We start from the raw sequence: 24,170 nt of genomic DNA, 5'->3' as shown, positions 1-24,170 counted from the left end.
GTGTCAGTACAGACACTATGTCAGCCTGAGGGGGGCAGGGGGAATGAGAGAGAGAGAGATCAATAAGGTCCATGGGTATCCCCGTGCAGCGCCAGCTTGTTTGAGCTGGTCATTATCTCCAGAGCTATAAGAAGACCTTTTGGAACTCTCCTGCCTCTGCTGCCAAGGCTCCTGGGATTAGAGACCAGCGGACAGAAATGCTCTGTTCTTTATTTCAGGGAGCACACATAGATGGACTTTGGAGTGAAGAAATCGTATTTGTTGAAACCTTTGCTCAGAGTTATAAATCTATGTGCCGCGTGGCAGAGATGTCTCTAACTCTGGAACAAAGAACAAAGAGCATTTTAGTTAGTCACACTGAGGAAAATACCAAAGAAACAGAAACCAGAGGAGGCTTCATAACATCCCCCTGCCTCCTCCCCTCCTGTATTCCCTTTAACTCAAGTAGAGATTTCTTGGGGCGCTTGGGTGGCTCAGTCATTAAGCATCTGCCTTCATGATCCCAGGGTCCTGGGATCAAGCCCCACATTGGGCTCCCTGCTCTGTAGGAAGCCTGCTTCTCCCTCTGCCTCTGCTGCTCCTCCTGCTTCTGTTCCCTCTCTTGCTGTGTCTCTCTCTGTCAAATAAATAAATAAAATCTTTGAAAAAAAAAAAAAAGTAAATATTTCTTGGCACATTCCAGCTCCACAGCTAAGGTTTTGAAACAAGCTAGTATCAATAAAGCTAATATCTGAAACATCCCCCAGGCTTTACAGATACATTTTTAATGATGATGAATTTAGATCTTTCATAGAGTCATAAAACCCCGATATAGCCAAAAGCCTGGCAGTCATACTGTTTCACTTCACCACAGAAGTGAGGGAGTGACTAAGATCTGATGTCACAGACCCCCCCTCAGGCCACAACTGCTATTACACCAAGAAGGATTCTTTAAAACATTTATCTGATTCATAAACATAATAAATTTTCTTGCCTAAATTTTTTTTTAGGTTATTTAAATTCCAGTTAGTTAACATACAGTGTAATATGAAGTTTCAGGTGTACAACATAGTGAAAAAGGAAAACACTTTCATAATCTACCACAACACATTTTGTTCACCATGCTCTGCAAGCTTAAAGAAAAACTAACATGCTAAATCGTACAGAATAAGAAAGAAAAGTGTGGGTTTCTACTTTTGATGCTTCAATCCTGAATTTTTCAACTTATGATATAAAACATCAAAGCATGCTTGGACAGGGCCTTTGTGTGAGATAGGAATAGATTACAATAGGTGTGAAAAATTGTAAAATCGAGCCAGATCTACGGAGTGTGCATAGCGTGACATGCTCTACACAGGTCCAGGCAGTGCCAGGAAAACCCTGCACTCATAATTGGCCAAATCCTGTTATCCTCACTTGCGACGCACAGCCCATAACCAGTGGAGGGATTCCAGAGGTGTGTGATATTGTGCTTGAGTTCTTAGCACAGACACTGAAATTCAGGCAATTAAGTGAGAGAGAACGATCTAGAGTGGGTAAAAACAGAGTGATGGAGGTTTGTGGACTTGTGTTGATCTTGCACTGATCGGGGCTACCTTCAAAAGCCACCAACCGCCCTGCAGAGATAAAGAGGCAGATCTAAGGAATATTATGTCAAGTTATCCAGGCTCAGAAAGGAGTTCTGGTGTCAAAGAGAATGAGATAAGTGCTAAGCCAGGTTCTGTTGGCCTTAATTCCATGTATTTATTGAGATGATATTTGGTCTGGAGTGTTCTTAAATTGTCCTGTAAACTCTGCGGATCCTGTGGGACATCTGAAGGAAGGTCTACTTACCAGTCAGAAATGGCTCCCTGGATCCAGGATTGACAGCTACACACTCTTGCCTCGTTCATCTTGCTTTCCATTGCATTCTTCAATTTCCAACTCTGAAATGTAAAAGAAAAATAATTGACACCTCTCCTGGCTTTGTCATCTGTACAGTGAGAGCATCGGTTGGATGGGGTCATCACCGAGAACTATTTCCTGCTCTACATTCTAACTCTCCTCTGCCTGTTGGTTCTAAAGATTAAGTCTCCTGCCTCAGTCAATAGTATTGTGGTTACTGCTCCACACCAACAGGGCTGGCCTGTTGAAAAAGCTGCACTGTTTACTGTCTTAAACCAGCCACCTTCTCCCTTCCTTATGCCACAGCACGGATGACCCATAAATCCACTGAAACAGCCCCCCTTTAATCTCAGGCCCAAACTGCATCACCTTCAAATCTCCCTAGGAACAGAGTTAAACCAAATCAACAGTAGTGTAGAAAAATAACTGCCCCCATAGTAGCTCAAGACCCCAGGTGAGTCAGGTCATATCTGACCTCTCCCCTGAGGCTCTGGCCAGCTCAGGGTCTGAAATGGAACTGACGGAGGGAGCCTGAATTCACCAAAGATCAAGGATGAAAAGGTGAAAAAAACAAAGATCCATCCCCAAACACCAAAGAACACCATTCCTGAGTACTACAAAGGCATTCAGTAGAATCTTTGCTATAGAATCAGAAAAATCACTCATAGAAACTATGTGAGGACATCCCATTTATTCCCCTGCTTTCAAATAATTAACAAGGTTTCATTGAATCACTTCCTGCACGCTCAGACTGGTACTGGCATGGAATCCACCCCATAGCATTTTTTTAGGACTTTAATTATCTCAAAGTATCCTTTGGTAATCTTTTTCAGTGTCTCACCTACATCAGCCACCCGGTTAATATCTAACCTAAGTCCTTCCTGCCACTTATTGAAACCACTTATTTTCTTTAATCCCTTAGGACATATGGGAGAATAGCAGATATCCTTTTATTGGAATCTTCTCTCAATGTGTGAGCTTTCCTTTTGCTTTGATTCCAGCGAACAGAACATGCAGGAGAGAATCTCAAAGAACACAGACTGTTTAATTCTCCAAATAATAAAAAGAATCGGGAATAAAGTTTATGTGTTTGACTTTTCCATATATTATTTCCATATTTCCAATATATTTCCATATATTTCCAATATATTTCCATATATTCAATTTCTGCTTTTGTAAAATAAATATAATACTTAAACCAAAGATTATTATAAAGGTTCAAAGGCTAATATATGCAAAAAAATTATCAATAAAGATGCTAGATAGAGTAATAATTATTTACTTGTCTTGATGATGAAGTCCAAAGAATAGTGGTAAAATAATGTTGGGAGTATGTGGAGAAATTGGAAGCCTTGTGTATTGCTGGTGGGGGTGTAAAATGGTGCAACACTGGGAAACAGTTTCGTGTCCCCTCAAAATAATTAAACACAGAATTACCATATGATCCAACAATTCTGCCACTAGGTATATACCCCAAAGAACTCAGTGCAGGGATTCAAACAGACATTTATTTACATTTAGAACAGCATTATTCACAGTAGTCAAAAGTGAAAACAACCCAAATGTCCACCATGGCAGAATGGAAAAGCAAAATGCAGTGCATGCATATAATGGAATATTATTCAGCCTTAAAAAGGAATGAAGTTCTAGGGCGCCTGGGTGACTGAGCCTGCTAAGCATCTGCCTTTGCCTTAGGTCATGATCTCGGGGTTCTGGGATTAAGTCCCAACTCAGGCTCCTAGCTCAGTAGGGAGCCTGATTCTCCCTCTCCCTCATCTATGTTTCTCTCTCTATCTCTCAAATAAATAAATAAAATCTTAAAAAAAAAAAAAAGGAATGAAGTTCTGACACATGCCACAACACGGATGAACCCTGAAGACATTATGCTAAGTGAAATAAGCCAGACACAAAAGGACAAAGATTGTTAGGACTAGTGTCACGTATGTAAGTGCAGTCAAACTCATGGAAACAGAAAGTAGAATGATGATTGCAGGGGTTGGGGAAAGGGAATAATGGGGAGTTGTTGTTTAATGGGTACAGAGTTTTGGTTTGAGATAATGAAAAAGTTCTTGAGATAGACGGTAGTGATAGTTGCCCAGTAATGCAAATGTGTTTAATGCCACTGAACTGTATATTGAAAAACGGTTAAAAGGGTAAGTTTTATGTCATGTATACTTTACCACAATGCAAAAAAAAAAAAGAAGAAGAAGAAGAAGATAATGATCACTACATGGTCCCCACTTGGCAGAGGATATGGGGGATACAAACATTTAAGAAAAGATTGGAGAGACTGGACAATACATCAAACAATCCAGTCAAATGGGCAGCAAGCACTCTGATTGGAGGCTTCTCTGAGAAGTGGGAAGAGGTGCTAGGGAGGGTGCGGGATCAGAATGTCCAGAGAATGTAGGCCTCATGGACCTGGACTGGACATAGGTCTTCAAATGAACACAACCAAAGCCTTAATTAATTTTAGGCCTAGGAAGAATTTTCCCAGCAATGACTCCTCCAGTTTCTATCTTGGAAAGCACCCATTTTCCTCCTGTTCCTACATGAAACCCAGGAATCCTATGCAATATTGTGTAGTGCCTTCACGCCGAGGGTCTGCCGGGAGAGCTAGAGACAGGCCATCTTCAACACCCATTTGAAATGGGGGATTGGGAGAGATGGCATGGAGAAAATCAGAAGGCTAGGTATTGACTGACACATTATTTGGGGTCAACTGAGATAAGTAGCAGTAAACCATTAATGTCTGCATTCTCCTGTCTGTGGTGCTAAAGACGAAGTGTCCTGCATCAGGCAGGGGCAGTGTGATCACTGCTCCAGGTCAACAAACCGGGCTATTTACTGTCTTAGACGAGCTACAGAGGTACCACCTTGGTACTCTAAGGACACAGCTGCTCTGAGAAGCTCTGGTTTGGTAATGGCAGAAAAAGGTTATGGTGGTGGATTTTATAAAGAGTGGTGACATCAGGCTGAGTGATATAATGGGAAGAGCATGGACTTAAGTGACAGACAAACATAAAATCAAGTCTCAAGTCTGTCACATACTGCCTTGTGAATTCGAAAATTATGTCACTCTCTCAGCTTCTGATATAGCATAATAATACCCATATCACTGGGTTTGTAATAAGATGGTGACAGTTTATATAATGTCCCTAAAACAGAAAGGGCCTTTAACAATAAAAAGAAAATCAGAAAAAAGAAAGAAAGAAGAAAAAGAAAAAGAAAGAAAGTAAGAAAGAAAGAAAGAAAGAGGTTTTTAGAGAAGGTAGTTGTGATTGGTTCTAGATTATAATAAGAATAGCTAAAGTACCGAGAACTAACATTGTCCCCAGGACTGTTCTAAGAACTTTACATTTTGAACTCTTCATCCTTGGGAAACTCCTATGAGGTAGGGACCATGGTTAGCCCCACTTTACATTTGAGGAAAGAGAGGCAGAGAAAGAAAAAGAAACCTGCCAAATGTTACAGAGTTCATAAACGTTGGCACCAGAGTCCAAACTGTGACAATACAGACCAAAATGATATTTGATAGCCCCCTAAGGAACAAATTCACTGTGCATTAAAAACTATAACTTGGGTTTTAATAATGAGATGACCAGAGGAGACATAAGAAAATGTACCTTTAAATCCCCATAGCAAATCATATAAAGGTTATTTTATGGTCATACTAAGTTTCTATCCCCAAGGAATTTTAAAGATAAAGATAAGAAAGAAACATATATCACCATATCATATTAATAAGATACTTTGTTTTTTACACATAGATATTAAAATATTTAAAGGCAGAAATATACAGATTTTCACTGCTTAAGGCTTTCACATTTTTGATAATTTTAGAATTCAAAAGTTTTAATATGGCTATAGTTCAATATGTACATTTTTCTAATTAGTAATGAAAAAGAAATAAATTACCTGTTAAGAGACTTTCACAGGTAAAACTGTACCTCAAAAATACCAGACATATTATAGAGGAATGTGGGGTTGCTTTGGCTCCTTACTCATTACCCAGAAATGAGTTACAAAAAGAAAAGAATGTTCCAGAACACTCCAAAATCCATGGAGAAATGTAAAGATGTTCTGCTGGTCTGTGATTGGCATAAAGCACACAATGTCAGTTCTTATTACAGAAGTCATTTAACAAAGAACTTTACGAATTAACAGGTCAGTTAGCAAAAAATAAAAGAATGTTATAAATCAGTACTTGTGGAATATAGGAAACTTCATAGCCCTGAATGCCTTTCTAATGAAACAAACAAAAAATGAACGACATTCAAGATATTAGAAAAAGAACCCAAAATAAAACCAAGGAAAGTAGAAGGAAGGAATTAATAAAAATAAAAGCAAAAATAGACAAATTAGAAAATGTTAACATGGTTAAATCAAAATTCCATGGTAATAATTTTGATTTATTACATTAGGGGAGTAATTAATGGTTTAAATACCTGTGATACTCTTGAGTAACCATCAGTTTCTTCTCTATTGCCAAGTAGCTCAGTTTCTTCTCTCTTGTCAAGTTTTTTCAAATAAAACTGAACACCCACTCCTGCTTAAAACAACAACAGTAAGTTAGGAATGGAAGGGAACTTTCCTAACTCGATACGGCATATCCACCAGAAACTTTAATCTCCTGTCTTATTTGGGCAGGTACGAATGAAGCGCATTTCCCACTTAAGTGTTAGTCCGAGGCAAGAGTTGTTGGGCAGCAGGAAGCTCCCCTCCATATGGCCTCGCACATATTCAGAATCCCTGAGTCTCATGGCACCATCTCCTAGAACTTCATCGCCTTTATCCAGGCTTCAAAAAGGATGATGGAAGAATATAAATGGGTCTGGCATGAATATTGTTCACATTGCACTGGAGAATTTAGTCACCTAGCTCTACAGTGAGAGAGGCAGGGTGATAGACTCTACCCATCTGGCCAAAGGGAAAACTGGAAAATTATTTCAGTGGACAACACTTGCGGCCATGGTCAGCTTCTCTGGCTTCATGTATCTACACATGCCCTTCTTCCTACTCACCTGCTCCCCAAGAAAGAGGACACCAATCCCAGGCAGGTACTGCATTCATCTCAAGGTTCAAGAACTCTGAGTGCTGCACAGTCCAATCCTCAAATATCAACTTGGTTCATTATGGGGGGATGACCTATGAACTAAAAAATATTAACCACTCCCGCGTACCCACCCACCTAGAACATGTTAACAGGACAAGGAAGGACATCAGCAATTAAAAAAAACTTTCATTTTAGAAGAGAGGGAATGGGACACACACCAAATCTCACACAAAACACAAAATTAAAACCCTGATCCATCCATATCCAAACATGAAATATCTAATCACAAAAGACTGAACCATGAAATAGTAAAGGGCACTTTAATAAAAATGGGTTTTAATTATGTATTAGGAAGGTCTCCTAAACGCAACACAACATCCAGAAATCTTAAAGTAAAAAATGAAGTTTATCCTCCTAAGAATGTAAAATTTCTGTATCTCAAAAGTTACCTTAAACAAAACCAAAAGGCATATTTAACAAATATTTACAACGTAAGTAACAATTTGCTTACTATCTCCAATATCAATGGGGAAAAAAAGGGCAAACAACCCAAAGTAAAAGTAGAAATTTTGCCTTCCAGATAGGAAACTAATTGGAGACAGCCATGTCCCCTCTTTCCACAACCATCTCTATCCATCTACTCTAAGCTTTAAATTACTTTATTGAGTATGAGAATACATATCTTATTCTGTAAAGTCAAAGAGAAATTTTTAGCTAGTCAAAATTATGAAAAAATTCCTGAGAATCTAAAAATACACAGGATAAGTTTGAAAAGGGTAAGTGGAGCCTGAAATTTGTCCTGGAACCTTTTGGAAAGTATGTCACAGAAGACAGAAGAATCACCAGGGCTATCTCAGGCTTTCAGGTGGTAGAAGTTGGGTGCTAAAAGGAGGGCTTCAAAGCACATGACAGGGAAATGAGTTGGGGTACCCACACTGTGCCGTGGGTAACCCATTCCCCTCCTCCACATCCTCCACAAACATTCAGGTCTGTCTTTGGGCAGGGGCCATGCTGAAGGGCTGCAAAGCCTGAAAATGCCCAGAGGGAATGACTTTGCTCAAAATATTGGCTTCTAAAATATCCCATCCAGCATACATCCCATCTTTTTCCCATTCATCCCAAAAACATGCAGAGCACAAACCTCAGTAGCTACTTCTCCACCTCTCTGAAGGCTGGCTGTGGGACCAGAAAGATAGAGAGTCCAGATAGGGGATCCAAACCAAAAAGAGGAGCCCATAGGCAAACTCACCAACATCTGGCAATGAAGCCACCATGAACAATAGTTAACAACCCAACAGAAGAATTGTAATTACGGAAAATTAATGGAATGATAAGAAAAGGCCTTTAACACAAATTTAGTGTCTTCAGACATAGTGTGACATCACAGTTAGGAACTGTCTGCTATAAAACAAACCAAACAAAAACCTTAGGGAAGAAAACGTGATTACTGAAATTAAAAATTCAGTAGGTAGGAATAGAAGAATTGGCCCAGCTGAGAAGGAAATTAGATACCTGGAAGACAGCCTAGGAATGAAGCATGGGTGAAAAAAAAAGATGAAAATTTAAGAGACGTGGAGTAAAGTTCTATAAGTCATAGTATCTACCTAATGATGAATAATGAGGATAGAAGAGAGAGAGAAAATCTGAAGAAATTACAGGATAAGATTTCCTCTTACAGTTGATGAAGCATAAATCCTCATATTGAAATGGTTCACAAAATATACAGCAGGATCAAAATAAATAACCAGGGGCACCTGTGTGGCTCAGTTGGTTAAGCACCTGCCTTCAGCTCAGATTATGATCCCAGGGTCCTGGAATCAAGCCCTGCATCGGGATCCGTTTTCTGTGGGAAGCCTGCTTCTCCCTCCCACACTCCCTCTGCTTGTGTTCTCTCTGTCACTGTGTCTTTCTCTTTCAAATAAATAAATAAACAAACCTTTCTTAAAAAGATAAATAAATAAAATAAAATAACCATACACATGCACACACACACACACACACAAAAGGTAATGTACAAAGGTAGTAACAGTTTGTAACATTAAATAGTTAATATGCTAGGCACGAGAATAGCTACAAGGATAAAGAGAAGCTGTGGAAACTTCCAGAGAGGGTGAGAAAATAACTATTCACAGTAATTCTAATCAGATTTGGCATTAGGTGTTTCATCAACAGTGTAGGGTGAAAAAAAGACATCGGACAGTATCTTTACTTTGCTGAAAGCAGAGAAGCTCAAATCTAAATATCTATATTCAGACATATTATTATTGAAATGTGAGAATGACCTAAGATCTTTTTCAAATACCCAGAAAGTCCGAGTTTTAACAACTCAATAGGTGCTGTCTGAAAGTTAAGAGAACTACTAGAGAATATTCAAAGAAAATGAATCCAAGACTTAACAATAAGCTGCAGTAGTTAGCAGGAAAATAATATAACTATTTTTTTTTCTGTGGGATGCAATTAAAAAATTATTTTTTAAAAACAATATTTTGGTGCCAAAACTTCAGGTTATGTCAACATGGGATATGGAAGATGGAGGCAGGGATGCTGGCAAAGAAGTCAGGAAAATAAAAGCATTTGAAGATTCATCAACAATGATCAGTAGATAGTGCGTAACTTCAGACGCAGTTAGAACAACATAAATTTAACAACTTATGATAAAAATTTAAGCATAACCTCTAGAAGCATAAAAATAAAATATGTGTGGTTTTCAAAGTAGTAAATGAAAGGAGGAACAAAGGAAATCCTAGTAACCCATAGAAAGGCTGAAGAGGAAATGAGAGAAAGGATGGTAAATGGAAACACAAAATGACATGGTGGGAATAGGTCTAAATACATCCAAATAAGGATAAAAACAACTTGGGTAAGTTTTTTTTATAAGAGATAAATTAGGTTGGATTTTAAAAATCCAGCCACGTGCAGCTTACTAGAGAATGCCAAAACTATGACTACTCCAAGTTTGAAAACTTACTCCCAACAACTACTAACAGAAAGCTGCTCACAGCCCGATCAATATCACACAAAACAGAATTGAAAGTCAGAAAGATCACAAGTTTAAAACAGGACATTTCACAAACAGAGCTACCCTACAGCCTAGCAATTGCACTACTGGTATGTACCTCAAAGATACAGATGTAGTGAAAAGAAGGGGCACATGCGGCCCAATGTTCATAGCAGCAATATCCACACTAACCAAACATAACTCCTTCTGTGGAAGGAGCCATGATGCCCTTCAACAGATGAATGGATGAAGATGTGATCCATATACACAATGGAATACTACGCAGCCATCAGAAAGGGTGAACATCCTCCATTTGCATCCACATGGACGGGACTGGAGGAGATGATTTTGAGTAAAATAAGTCAATAAGAGAAAGACAATTCTCATATGTGGAACATAGGAATAGCACAGAGGATCACAAGGGAGGGAAAACTGAAAGTGAAGAAATCAGAGAAGGAGAAAAACCATGAGAGACTGGATTCTGGGAACCAAACTGAGGGTACGGAAGGGAGGGGGGCGAGAAGATGGGGTAACTGGGTATTAAGGAGGGCACATGTTGTGATGAGCACTGGGTGTTATGTACAACTAATGAATCCTTGAACACTACATCACAAACTAATGATGTACTATATGCTGGCTAACTGAACATAATAATAAAAAAAAGGACATTTCACATTGTTAAATAATTCACCATGAAGATATAATAATCATCAACTTAAATGTTCCTAACATCATTTGGGAGTACATGAAAAATTGGTAAAATCACAAAAGGAAATTATGAAATCCACATCTGAGAGGTCTGTTAAAGTCTCCCACTATGATGTATTATGAGTAATAATAAATATAGAATACTTACATAAGATAATTAACAAGTTTATGCTAATAGATGTGCATAGAACTCATAGTCAACAGAGAATACATAATTTGTTCATTTGCTCAGTTAAAATTTACAAAAATTGGTCCTATAGAAGTCCACTAAGAAAATTACAATAAATTTTTAAAAAGATATATAGACTTAAGTCAATTATCATATAGTTTCACTTACTTGCAGAACATAAGGAATAACATGAAGGACAGTAGCAGAAGGAAAGGAAAAGTGAAGGGGGGAAATCGGAGGGGGAGATGAACCATGAGAGACTGTGGACTCCGAGAAACAAACTGAGGGTTTGGCGGAAGGGGGGTGGGGTGAGCCTGGTGGTGGGTATTAAGGAGGGCACATATTGCATGGAGCACTGGGTATTATACGTAAAAAATGAATCTTGGAACACTACATCAAATACTAATAAATATATTGCATGGTGACTAACATAACATAATAAAAAAAGATAAATAGAAATACATAGACCACTTCATTGAATATAGTATATTAAAACTAGAATTTTTTAAAAAACTTGAATCCATGCATCTAGATATTTTAAGTCACTTCTAAATAATTGATTGGTAAAGAAAATGCCAAAATTGAAATTTCAAATTGTTTAGAAATGAGTAAAAATAAAAGCACCCCATATCAGAACCTATATGTTTTGTTCATGGACACATGTATATATGGTTTCAAATGCATTACACATTAACCTAAGAAGCTAGGAAATAAACAACTCAAATAGGCCCACAGCAAGTAGAAAGAAGAAATAAAAATAATAAAAGCAGAAATGGGTAAAATAGCAAACAAATAATTCCATCTCTTCTACCTCCTACCTCATTTCTTCTCTTTCTTGTAGCAAAAGTCTTCAAAATAATCATCTAACTGTCTCCAGTTGTTGTCATCCATTTTTGTAAACCCTTCCAACCAGGCATCCATCTTCAACAATCTGCCAAAATTTGTCTTGCTACGGCTACCACTTATACATTTCAACTTTAATTTTATCTGACCCATCAGTAGGTTGATCACGTACTTTTGAGAGTAAGGAGATTGCTATTAATTATTATACCTGAAAAAAGACATAAATTGGGGCATATGATCACTCCAAATATCAGCAACATTTAGCTACAATCAGTGCATGGCATACAGTGCATAAAAATAAAAAAACAGTTATCGAATAGATGGCATATACAGATCCCCAAACTCCCCCTCCTCTTTTTTTTTTTTTTTCCAATTGAATATAATAAAAGCAAGATTAGTCAAGGAAAAAAGAGAAGCCACAAAAAACACATTAGGAATGAGTGAAAGTTGTAGATGCACATATATAAAAGATAAAAGGAAATTATGACACTATAACAAATTAACACTAATCCACTGGAAAACCTAGATAAAATGAATACACTTCCTGAAATACAAATGATTAAATTTGACCTAAGGTGGAATAGAAAACCTGAAAAAATCAATCATTGTTTTAAAAAAAACATTTCTGAGGGGCACCTAAGTGTCACAGTCTGTTAAACATCCAACTCTTAGTTTCAGCTTAGATCATGATCTCAGGTCATTGGGTAGAGCCTTGGGTCAGGCTCCACACTCAGTAAGGAGTCTGCTTTAGACTCTCTCACCCTTTGTCTCTCCCACTGCTTGCTTTTTCTCTCTCTCAAATAAATAAATCTTCAAAAGAAATTAAAAATAAATAAACAAATATTTCTCAGCTGTGCTATGGGGAATAAAGAAAGTGACCTGCATACTTGCTGGGGGCCAATGTAACAGATCAGTAAGAAACTCCTACGGAAAAGTGGGAAAATTACATAGCGGAAAGAATTTTTTGAAATCAAAGAAACCAGGTTCAGTTTCATATTTCCTGATTTCAAACTATATTTTAAAGCTACAGTAATCAAAATAGTATAATACTGGCATGAAAAGAGGCACATAGATCAACAGAATAAAGAACCCAGAAATAAACTCACGCATAGAGTAAGGTCAATTAATTAACAACAAAGGATCCAAGAATATACAATAAGAAATGGGATAGTTCTTCAACAAATGGTATTGCAAAAACAACCTCAGGCAAAGGATGAAACTGAACCCCTATCTTACACAATATGCAAAATGCAACTCAAAATGAATTAAGGACTTAAAGTTAAGATCTGAAACCATAAAACTCATAGAAGAAAACATCAGTGGTAAGCTCCTTGACATTGATCTTGGCAAAGAGCTTTGGAATTGACACCAAAAGCAAAGGTAACAAAAGTGAAAATAAACAAACATCAAACACTACATCAAACTAAAAAGCTTCTGTTCAGCAAAAGAAACCATCCAAAAAAAAGGTCTATTTGCAAATGATATATATGATAAAGTGTTAATATCCAAAATATATAAAGAACTCACACAACTCAATAGCAAAAACAAACAATTTGATTTAAAAATAGGCAGAGGTAAAATAGGTATAAAATGGGTATTTTTCCAAAGAAGATATACAAAAGGCCAACAGATACTTGAAAAGGTGCACAACATCACTAATCATTGGGGGAAAGCAAATTAAAAGTACAAGAAATCACCTCACACCTATTAGAACGGCTCTTCTCAAAAAGAAAAGAGGTAACAAGTATTAGCAAGGATATGGGGGGAAAGGAATCCTTTAGCACCATGGGTGAGAATGCAAATTGGTGCAGTTACTATGAATAACAACATGGAGATCCCTCAAAAAATTAAAAATAGAAGCACCATTTGATCCAGCAATCCTATTTCTGGGTATATATCCAAGGAAACAAAAATAGGATATCTAAGAGATACCTGCATTTTCATGCTCATTACAGAATTATTCACAATTGCAAAGATATGAAAACAACCTAAGCATTCATCAACAGATGAATGGATAAAGAAGATGTGGGATATATATATATACAAGGGAGAATTACTCAGCCATTAGAAAGAAGGAAATCCTGCCATTTGCAGCAACATGGATGGCATAATGCTAAGTGAATTAAGTTAGACAGAGAAAGACAAATACCACATGGCATCACTTGGGTGTGGAATCTAAAGAGAAAGCCAAACTCATAGGAACAGAAAATAGAAAAGTGGTTGCCAGGACTGGGGCTCTTGGGGGTGGAGAGAATAAGGAGAGTCTGATAAAAGGGTACCAACTTTTAGCTATATAATGAATAAGGTTCTTGGGTGCCTGGCTAGCTCAGTTGGTAGAGCATACAACTCTTGATCTCAGGGTAATGAGTTCAAGCCCCATGTTGGGTGTAAAGGATTACTTAAAAATAAAATCTATAAATAAGTAAATAAGTAAGTAAATAAAATGAGTACAGATCTAATGTATAACATTGACTATAGTTGGTAACACTGTATTTTATTATGAAAATTTGCTGAGAGTAGAACTTAAGTGTTCTCACCAAATGTATTTATGTGATTATAAAGTATATACGTAACATTACGATCTATATTACATATATACTACATGTAAAAATATATGAGGTGACAGATGTGTTAATTAACTAGATGGGAGAAATCCTTTTACAATGTATACACGTGTATCAAATCATCACAAGGTACTCTTTAAATATCTTACAATTTTATGTCAAGTAAAACTTAATAAATCTGAAACAGAGAGAAAGAGAGCAGGTTCAAATACTGTCTCAGCCTCTTCCCAACTGTGTAACCTTGATACAACAGCTATCTTTGTAGATGATACCCATCCAAGACAGCCTTCAATGTCATGACATTATCCTACTACCTCAGGCTGATGTGACTAGTCTCCTCACGGAGAAAGCATTAGGAAAAGATGATCCAAGAGGTCATAGTTTCATCAATGTGTATTTCTTCAATTGTATTTGCACTTGTTTTGTGTTTTGAGGCTCCTATTTTGTTGAGCTCTGCTCCTAAATTCTTCACCCCATAGGCAGATTTTAATCAAAATTTACAGTGGATTAGGGACATAGCATTGCAAAGCATTCCTATCATTCCAAAGCAATTTCAGCTCCCCTAATCTCACTTCTGATCTAATACCCCCTTAGGACAATGTAAGCAGTAAAACAAGGTAAAATTAGAATATTCCTCCCTCTAGCTATCTCCCTAAATGTTGCCCATGATGCTTTTCCTTGTCAAGGCACCATTGCTTGTCTATACCAAGTACCCTCCTGTTTCCCTAAGAATCCTCCCATAGATGAATATATGCTGATATGGAAACATCAAAGCCAATATTCCAATGGTTTCAGAACCTGTCCCTGTTTTCAACCATTAGCTCAAAAAAGAAAGCAATGTGGATCAAGAACTTATAATGAGATAGACCTATCAGGAATCTTTAAAAGGGTTGGGAGTTACTTAGAAAGCATATGAGGATTGTTAGTGAGAAAATAAAATGGTGCAACTTCCTTGGAATGGAAGGCAGTTTGATATTTGTCATCATTTGCCAGCTGTGTGATGCTGAGTTTTATTTTCCTTCCTGGCAAAATGGAACTCTTAATACCTGCCTCCTAGTTTTGTTTCAAAGATTAAATGTGATAGAGGGTCTTATATGTAGTTTGTACTTAACAAGTATTACCTTCTACCTTAATCAGCTTGGGCTGCCATAACAAAATACCAAAGACTGGGCAGCTTAAACAACAGAAATGTATTTCTCATGGTTTTGGAGGTTGGAAGTCCAAGATCAAGGTGCCAGGAAGATAATTTATTCTAAGTCTTTTTGTCTTGGGAAGGAGGGAGGGAGGAAGATGGCAGGGGTGGCTAAGCGATATAGATTGAGGGGAGGAGGAAGAGATGGAGGGGGAGAGAGAGGAAGGGGGAAAGAGATGACTCTGTGGTGTCTCTTTTTTAAGAGCACTAGTCTCACCATGAGGACCCCACCCTCAAGATCTCATCCAACCTTAAATACCTCCAAAAGGCCCCACCTTTAAATAATCATCCCTTTGGAGGTTAAGGCTTCAACAAATGAATTTGGAGGGGACACAAACATTTCAACCATAGCATCACCAGGGAAGGAGAACTTCAAGAAAGGGAAAGATATTCGCTCAGACTTTGGATTCTATTGAAACAGATGTTAAGAAATTTATTCCAGGATTTCAGGTTTAAGTTGATATTTCATTTTTAAGTTGGAAAATATATTCTAGGGTTTTCTGTTTATGCCCTAAAGCAAGAACACTATCATCCTACCAAGCACATAGCAGGTTTATTATTCCTCTTAGAAGGTATGGGAAAGAAATATCCCCTCTGATCCATATCAGAGACAAGAAAAAGTTCAGGGATGGGGCCAAAAAGCCTAGTGGCCTTTGGCCACAGGATAGTTCCTATAATGCTTAACTAAAATTTATCTTAGGCTTTCTTGGCAAACTATCCAGGAGGTGGAAACACACCAGAGATCTTGCACACACCTGCCTTTATTCTGGTCTAAATTCAGTCACCTGAGTAATAATGAGAATTTTCCATTAGAATGACTTACTTTAATCCTCAAATTCTAACTTTAAACCTTGCTAGGCTAAGCAAAAGAAGCCAGACACAAAAGAGTACCTGCTGTGTTTCCATTAATATGAAGTTCTAAAACAGGCAAAACTATTATTTGATGCTAGAAATCAGGACTGTAGTTGCCTCAAGAAGGGCAGGAATTGAGTTAGAGGGGTCACCAGGGAACTTTCCAGAGTAATGGAAATATTCTATAGCTTGAGGGCTTACACATTCATCAAAACTCACCAAACTGCTCTTAAGATTTGCTCATTTCACTATAAATAACATCTCAGTTATAAAAAGTGAATATATGAATGTAGGCTCTTTCGTACCAAGTGGAATATAATTATGAGAATTATGTGCATTTTTCCTTGGAAAGATCTGTCAGAAATCTAGATTCATGTTTTTATATAGTCTTCAGTAGCAAACAGGAGTATGGATGGGACAGAAGCCACATGATCCTCAGGAATTCTCCTGCATTTCTGTAGCCATCCATAAAATAGCAGTTCTCACTGGGAAGGGAAGAACAGTGGAAATTAACGCTTTTTAATGGGGTATACTGGAGTTACCAGGCTGTTTTCTAGTATAGATATGGACTATCACCCTACTTCACCCCCAAGGATTCTCTTATGATGCTCCCCTACCTTAAGAACCAGTCCAGAATGTGCCACTCTATTAATGGGACTGTTGTACCCCTCGGGGTTGCTGGATAAAAGCCCTTGATTCTATGAGGTTGAGTCATTCAGATAGACCAACCTCTGCCTCATTTTCTTACTGCCATCTCCCAACTTCTCAGGTACTCTTCTTCATTAACTGACAGTGATAAGACCTGCATCTTTCTCTCTACCCCAGTTATTATTATAATTCTGGATGATATTAAGGTTCATCTAAATAACCATCCGAAGCACAGACTTGGACTTCCATAATTCCAGTAGCTGTCACCTCTGCTCTACTTGGCTAAATCATGCCTGGAATCTTACTAACCTCTGGAGCTGCACCAGATCCGAAATTCTGAATTCCATTATTCCATTATGGGACTTCTCATTCTTCTACCTCTCCTGTGCCTTAATTCCCATTAAACCTACTTTTTGACTGCATAGACCTCCAGTTCTTTAACCCCACAATTTTTTCCCAGTCTATGAGGAACTTCTAAAGCTCCCTTGTCAACCTAATCTGTAATAACATGATTGGTTGTCTCAATTACTCTTTGCCAGTATCTTTGATACATTTTGTTAATATACTTTCCCTGCTACAGCAATTGTACAGTAAATCTCTATCCCAAGATCAATGCAAGATTATTGCTTATATATCTCCTTATTCTTTTGTGCACATGTCCCTAATGACCCTTTTACTTGCTTTTGGTCAGAAACACCTATTGACATTACTTGCTTTTGGTCAGACTGCTCTCCAACCTCCCCAACAATTATTCCAAACATCTGCCATTATCCTCAAAACCCTCAGCTGATCACCTATGCTCCTATGTTATGGAGAAATTGAAATCATCAAGCTTACTCTACATTAGCTTCTTGTTTTTAGTCAGCAGTTTTAATGTATTCTCTAGCTCACATTCTCATTCATATCTATCGTTGGTTCTTTTCTCCAAATCTAAGAACATAAGGTAAACCTTAAAGCATCACAAAGTCATTGCCTAAACTTAACTCACCCCCTTCTGACTCCTCTGAGACTTTAGCAATCTTCTTCTTTTTGTTCAAATATCAATCTCTTTCTTCTCACTTGTTCCTTCTCTTCAGTCTATAAACATGCGCATGTCAGGCCCATAATAAAAAACAAGTCATCTGGACCCCATCATTTAGTCTAGGACTGTTTATCTTATCACCATCTTATTAAGATAGTATTTTCTTAGGATAACAATGGCTCTGATTGGTAAATCCTGTGGATATCTTAAATCCCAATGTCACTGGACCAAAGAGAAACATTAACTGACTGCCCTAAAATAAACATTCTAAAACCATAAGAGCTAATAAACAAGGTTAGCAAGGTTGCAGGACACAAGGTCAACATAAAAAAATCAATTAGTTTAAAGATATCACCTTACACCTGTCACAATGGCTAAAATAAAAAAGACAAGAAATAATAAGTGTTGGTGAGGATGTGCAGAAAAAGTAACCCTTGAGCACTGTTGGTAGGAATGTAAATTGGTACAGCCACTGCAGAAAACAATGTGGATGCGCCTCAAAAAATTAAAAATAAAAATACCATGTGATCCAATATTTCCATTACAGAATACTTACCAAAGAAAATGAAAACACTAATTTAAAAAGATATATGCACCCCTATTTTATTGTAGCATTACTTACAATAGTCAAGATATGGAAGCAACCTAAGTGTCCATCAATAGATAAACAGATAAAGAAGATGTGGCACACGTACACATACATATATACACATAAGCAATGGACTATTACACAACCATAAAAAAGAAAGATATCTTGCCATTAGAGACAACATAGATTGACCTAGAGGATAGTATGCTAAGTGAAATAAGTCAGAGAGAGAAAGACAAATACCATATTATTTCACTCGCATGTGGAATCTAAAAAACAAAGCAAACGAATAAACAAAAAGACAGAATCAGACTTATAAATACAGAAAACTGATGATCCCCAGAGGCAAGGGGTGGGTGGATGGGCAAAACAGGTGAAGGGACTGGAAAATACTAACTTACAGTTATGGAATGAATAAGTAATGGAAATAAATGTCACAGCACAGGAAAAATATTCAGTGATATTATAATAGCATTGTATGGTTGACAGATGGTAGCTACACTGTGGTGAGCATGATATAATGTTTAGAGATGTTGAATCACTATGTTGTACCCCTAAAATAATGTAACATTGGGTATCAACTATACTCAAATGAAACAATTGAAATAAAAAAATAATTATTTCATTTCTGTACAGGAACAATGCATAATCTAAAAATGAAATCTAGAAAACAATCCCACAGAGTAGAATTAAAAGAATAAAATAATTAGGAATATATTCAACAAAGTATAGTATTTGTACACTTAAAATTATAAAACATTATTGAAAGAAATTAAAGAAGACTTAAATAAGTGGAAAGACACCTGATATTTAAGAACTAGAAGATAGCATTTTTTTTAAAAGATTTTATTTATTTATTTGAGAGAGAGAGACAGAGAGAATGAGGTAGGATGGTTAGAGGGAGAAGCAGACTTCCTGCTGAGCAGGGAGCCCGATGCAGGTCTTGATCCCAGGACTCCAGGATCATGACCTAAGCCAAAGGCAGTCACTTAACCAACTGAGACACCCAGGTACCCTTAGAAGACAGTATTATTAAGATAGCAAAACTCCCCAAATTTATCTAAAGACTCAATGCAGTCCATTTCAAAACCCCAGATGGCTTCCTTCTAAAATGACAAGATGACCCTAAAATTTATAAATGCAAGGAAAGCAGAATAACCAAAACAAACAAAAAAGAATAGTGGATTTGAAGGACTTAACACTTCTCCATTTCGAAACTTACTACAAAGCTACTGTAAATAAGACAGAGTTGTACTGGCATAAGAGTAGACATACAGATAGAGTAGAATTGAAAGTTCAGAAATAAATTCTCACATTTATGGTCAAATGACTTTTGACAAGGATGCCAAAAGATTCAATGGAGAAAGAATAATCTTTTCAAGAAATGGTGCTGGTATAACTGCATATGCAAATGCAAAAAAAATGAAATTGAAACTTCTGGTTTCAGCCCTACTTACAGACAGCTTGGAAATCAGTCACAATCTTAAGTGAAAAAACTGAACAAACTAAAAATTAATCACCTTTATTGGATTCATAAGGGAGCTGAGGTTGTGGGGCTAGCCACCCCAAAATCCGGACAAAGAATGGAATCCAGGGACACCTCCATGGCTCAGTCAGTTAAATATTCCACTCTTGATCTCAGCTCAGGTCTTCTCTCAGGATCATGAGCTCAAGCCCTGGGTTGATCGGCACACTGGACACAGAGCCTACTTAAAAATAAGTAAATAAATAAAATAAAGAATGGAATCCAGAGAGTCTCTGAGATCTGCTTATGTGAAGCACTAAAGCCATGCATCATTGGTAAGAACATTTTTGTGATAATTTCAACAAATTGCCGGAGCTGAGTGTGGACTACTATGAGCTCTTAGGGCGTCTCTCTTATTTTCACGGGCTTTACTTCTCAAAACCCCACCAGGTTCTCATGGTGAAGAGCCAAGAAAGGTAACCTCATAGCTCTGACACGTGATGAAGAAATGTTCTCTCTCTCTCTCTCTCTCTTTTTTTTTTAATAAACCCAGAATTTCTTCCACAACAAAGTTCTACTCTCCAGTAAGATTTTACCAGAGTCTTACTCTATCTGGGAAAAGTATACTTCCTTGATTCTAGTTCCGTCTACCTTTCTGTCTTACTTAAGTGTTTGGGGGATTCTAAGAAACACTTGTGAAGGTCACATCCCAGGGACCCAGGCACACTAAAACACTAAGGTTTAACGATACAGTTACAGAACACTACCCCTTCCCAAAACCTCACCACCACAACCACAGACTCTGTCTAAGGAAGAGAAATCCCAGGACAACAGGGGAGACAAAAACAAAGACACAACAGAAATGTGAAGCCTCTGGCACCTACAGCTACAGAAAACATTAAACACAGCCCAACTCCTAGTAGACCCACTTGGCTTCATTTATTTTAATCATTCATAAATTTACTCACTCTACCATAAACTCTCTTACTGAACATGTGATTGGTTACATGGCAAAACATGCCTAACCTCTCTAATACTTTTCACACTATGTAAATGACTATTACCATATCATTTAAATCTCTGCCTATCTTATCCCCCCAATTTTAGTTGAAGTCCATTAAGGACAACACCTGTGTTTTACATTTCTGTACCTTCTGTGGGTAGCCTAACTCAGTGCTGAGTGAGTAAGTGCATGGTTAAATGAATGAATGACTCAGCCTAAGATTGCCTTTGGAATGATAAGGAGGTCCTTTGGGGAGATACTGCAATTCTGATTATTATTGCTCTGATAGAACTTTCTTGGTCCTGGACATCGCCTGCCAGGGTAAGAGTGTGGCACAGTCGGGAATGGTCTAGAATCTGGAATTCTGGTTTTTAGACCTGAATGTGCCAGTAGGTAGCTATGTGGCCTTGGAGAGCTCAACTCTAGGCTTTTTGCAAATCTGTAAAATAAACATTCCTTTCAGTTCTATCATTCCAAGATTCTTGAAGCCACTGGTCCTTATTAAAATGAAAAGAATAAAAAAATAAACTCTGAATATAGAATATGAATTATCTCTTTTCTTATATCCTCTAATAGCTAGGACTTATTAAATGCCTGCTATTTTCACACACAGTTTTCACCGCATTACCTTTATTAACTTATTTATTCCTATGAAATAAAACTATTTTCTCCCTCTTTCACATGTGAGGCACAGAAAGATAATGTGACTTACATAGCTGGTAGCAGAAGTAAATTCAGATCCAAGCAGTCTGGCTCCAGTAGCTGTGCTCTTGATTCTAATGCTTCTCCCAGGCCCAAGGGTAGCACCAGTCTCCTGCCCTTAGAACCACTGGCTTTGTCCATCACCATACAGTTCATTTGAAAGACTAACGTCTTGCATCTCTGGAAAGTGATCATTCAGAATGATGCTGTGAGAGAACACCATTCCCAGAAGAGGAAATACATTTGTTAATGCTCTCATTTGGGGCAAGGGACTTTGTTTTATTTGATATTACCTCTCCTGGATTGGGAAATCAACTTGTGGAGAGGCTTTTGACCTGACTTTTGGACAGAATGCTGTTCTTTTCCCAAAACTGTATCAAACACGGGGTTGAAAGGTGAGTCCTTTCATTGCAACATCTATCTTCCTCCTGCTGAGAGGGTTCTGTTTGATTCAATGTCAGAGAAGCCTTCCTCTCTCTGTTCTTCCACAAGAACTGGATTTAGGAAGCTACGATGACACCTCTTTCTCCCATTTCTCAGCTCAGCTCAGAATTTTATCAGCTGTAAGAGACTTATTGAGATGCTTAAACTGCCTTTTTAAACAGGCTCAGGAAGAATAAGTAAACAGGAACTTTTCATCACATGAAACATGTACTTTGAATCTAACAAAGTATACAGAGTAACAGGTAAGATAAAGGTAATTCCAGAACTAACAAAGATCGAAGTCAACATTTGGTGTTGCTGGGCCTTCTTCCTGTTGTTCCAACCACATACTCCCCCCTCATTCCTCTTTCCAGTTCTTCCCTTTTCTCCCCTCAATTCATCTCCCTACCTGTCTCTTCTTTTCCAAGTACCCAGAGGACTGTGTTATTGTCATATTTCCCCCTCCTAGGACATTGAGGAAAAGAGAGTCCTATAGGTGCATATAAAAAACCCTAGATACCTACATACGGATAGCATATATTTACACTTCGAGTTTCTTCATCCATATAATCATTCATACATGCATTCAACAGATGATGATTCAGTGCCTGCTCAGTCTAAACTCTCTTACCCCACCTCCTCATACACATGAGTATATACCTTAGGACAGACGTATATGTTTCCCCAAGGACATTGGATTTAGCTGGAGAGGCCCAAGGTAGCAGAAATTGGGGCATATTCTCAATAGTTTGCCACTGATCATGGACTCAGGGTTTGATAGAAGCCAGGTATATTTCCAAGATGATAGCCTTGGAAAACCAGCTGTTTGGGAAAACGAGTAAAAGCAAAGATCTTCTTCTTTGGTGCTTTTAATGTCTCTCTGGAACTTTCTTTTGGAAATCTGGGAAAAGCTGAAAGACAGGGAGGAACCAAATAGTGTTCCTCTGTCAGTACTTATCTGTTCATTGAAGAAGCCCTGCAAGCTTGGGAAACTTTTCCATCGCCACCCCATTGACCAATGGCCCGTAGATTATTACAGCCATGAGATTATACATGAAGTATAATCATACCTCATAAGAGATACGGCTTTGGACCAACTCTATTATACCCCTCTGTTTATCAGATTGAGCACCTTCCTGAGCATCCAGCCAGATGCTAGGTGCATTTCTGGTCTGCTGGGTATTTACAACTAAGTTGGGAAAGCTAGACAGACACAAATCATATAATGGATGTAACATGATAAAGTAGAAATGACCCTTGATTTGGAATCTTAAGTCTGGATATGGCTTTTAACTTCACCACTTGTTAGCTGTGAAATACAGTTAAATCCACTTCAGAATTGTTTTAAGTATTTGCTTTGGATGTTATATAAACTGTGGAGGAAAAAAGAATTATTTTTAAGATTTTTAGAGAAGAATGCAAAGCAGGGTAGCTCTCCTTGTCAAGCTCACTACAATCTCACGTGGTAAGTCTGTGTTTTGCAAACAAAAAGTGGCCACCCATTGGCGGATCATGAAATCAATTCAATGGGTGGTGACCAGCAATTTTTTTTTTTAGCAAAATGGAACAGAACAGAAAATATCAGAGTGCATCGCATGATATACTAAGGGTAAGTTTTGTTTCAGGTCACTTTTGTCTCTATTACTTATATTTGTGTTTATTGTATTGTGATGGGAAAAGAATTTCTTAGTATGGGTTACTTTCAAAAAGTTTGCAAAATGCTGAGAAGATTCCATGCCCTCTCCACGCCAATGTTCATAAAATTATTTGGATTCAGCGTTACCTCTCTAATAACCAATAGTGGGATTTCTAACTCACTCAATCCAATAATTCTTGATTTCTGTACTTTCTCCACCCCATGGAGCAGTATCTACAGACATCCTGTGCTCAAGGATCCAACTAGGGAAAGAGAATGACCAGAAACAACTGGAGACTATTGAGAATATTTAAATGCCACATGGGTAATAATTCTTCTTCAGTAATAGGAGGTCACAGAAGAGAAGTGGAGCTGAGATATTAGAGGAGCTTTCCAAGAGATCCATTGAAAGCAAACCCTAGAGAAAGAGTAAGATTT

General features: G+C 37.7%; 1 long non-coding RNA gene across 1 annotated transcript; it reads right to left on the bottom strand.

Annotated features, from left to right (window-relative positions):
• Window positions 1-1,818: 1,818 nt before the first annotated feature.
• LOC116873209 lies at window positions 1,819-21,924 on the bottom strand. The gene is made up of 4 exons (XR_004383760.1): window positions 21,684-21,924; window positions 11,613-11,845; window positions 6,888-7,018; window positions 1,819-1,904 (listed from the first exon to the last, which is right to left on the bottom strand). It is a non-coding gene; the product is annotated as an uncharacterized LOC116873209 (long non-coding RNA).
• Window positions 21,925-24,170: the final 2,246 nt, after the last annotated feature.

Source organism: Lontra canadensis, unplaced genomic scaffold (assembly GCF_010015895.1).
Source record: "Lontra canadensis isolate GAN:19392208 unplaced genomic scaffold, GSC_riverotter_1.0 scaffold32, whole genome shotgun sequence".
NCBI classification, from domain to species: Eukaryota; Metazoa; Chordata; class Mammalia; order Carnivora; family Mustelidae; genus Lontra; species Lontra canadensis.
The sequence above is the reverse complement of the archived record's forward strand: the minus strand, read 5'-3'. Positions and strand labels throughout refer to the sequence as shown.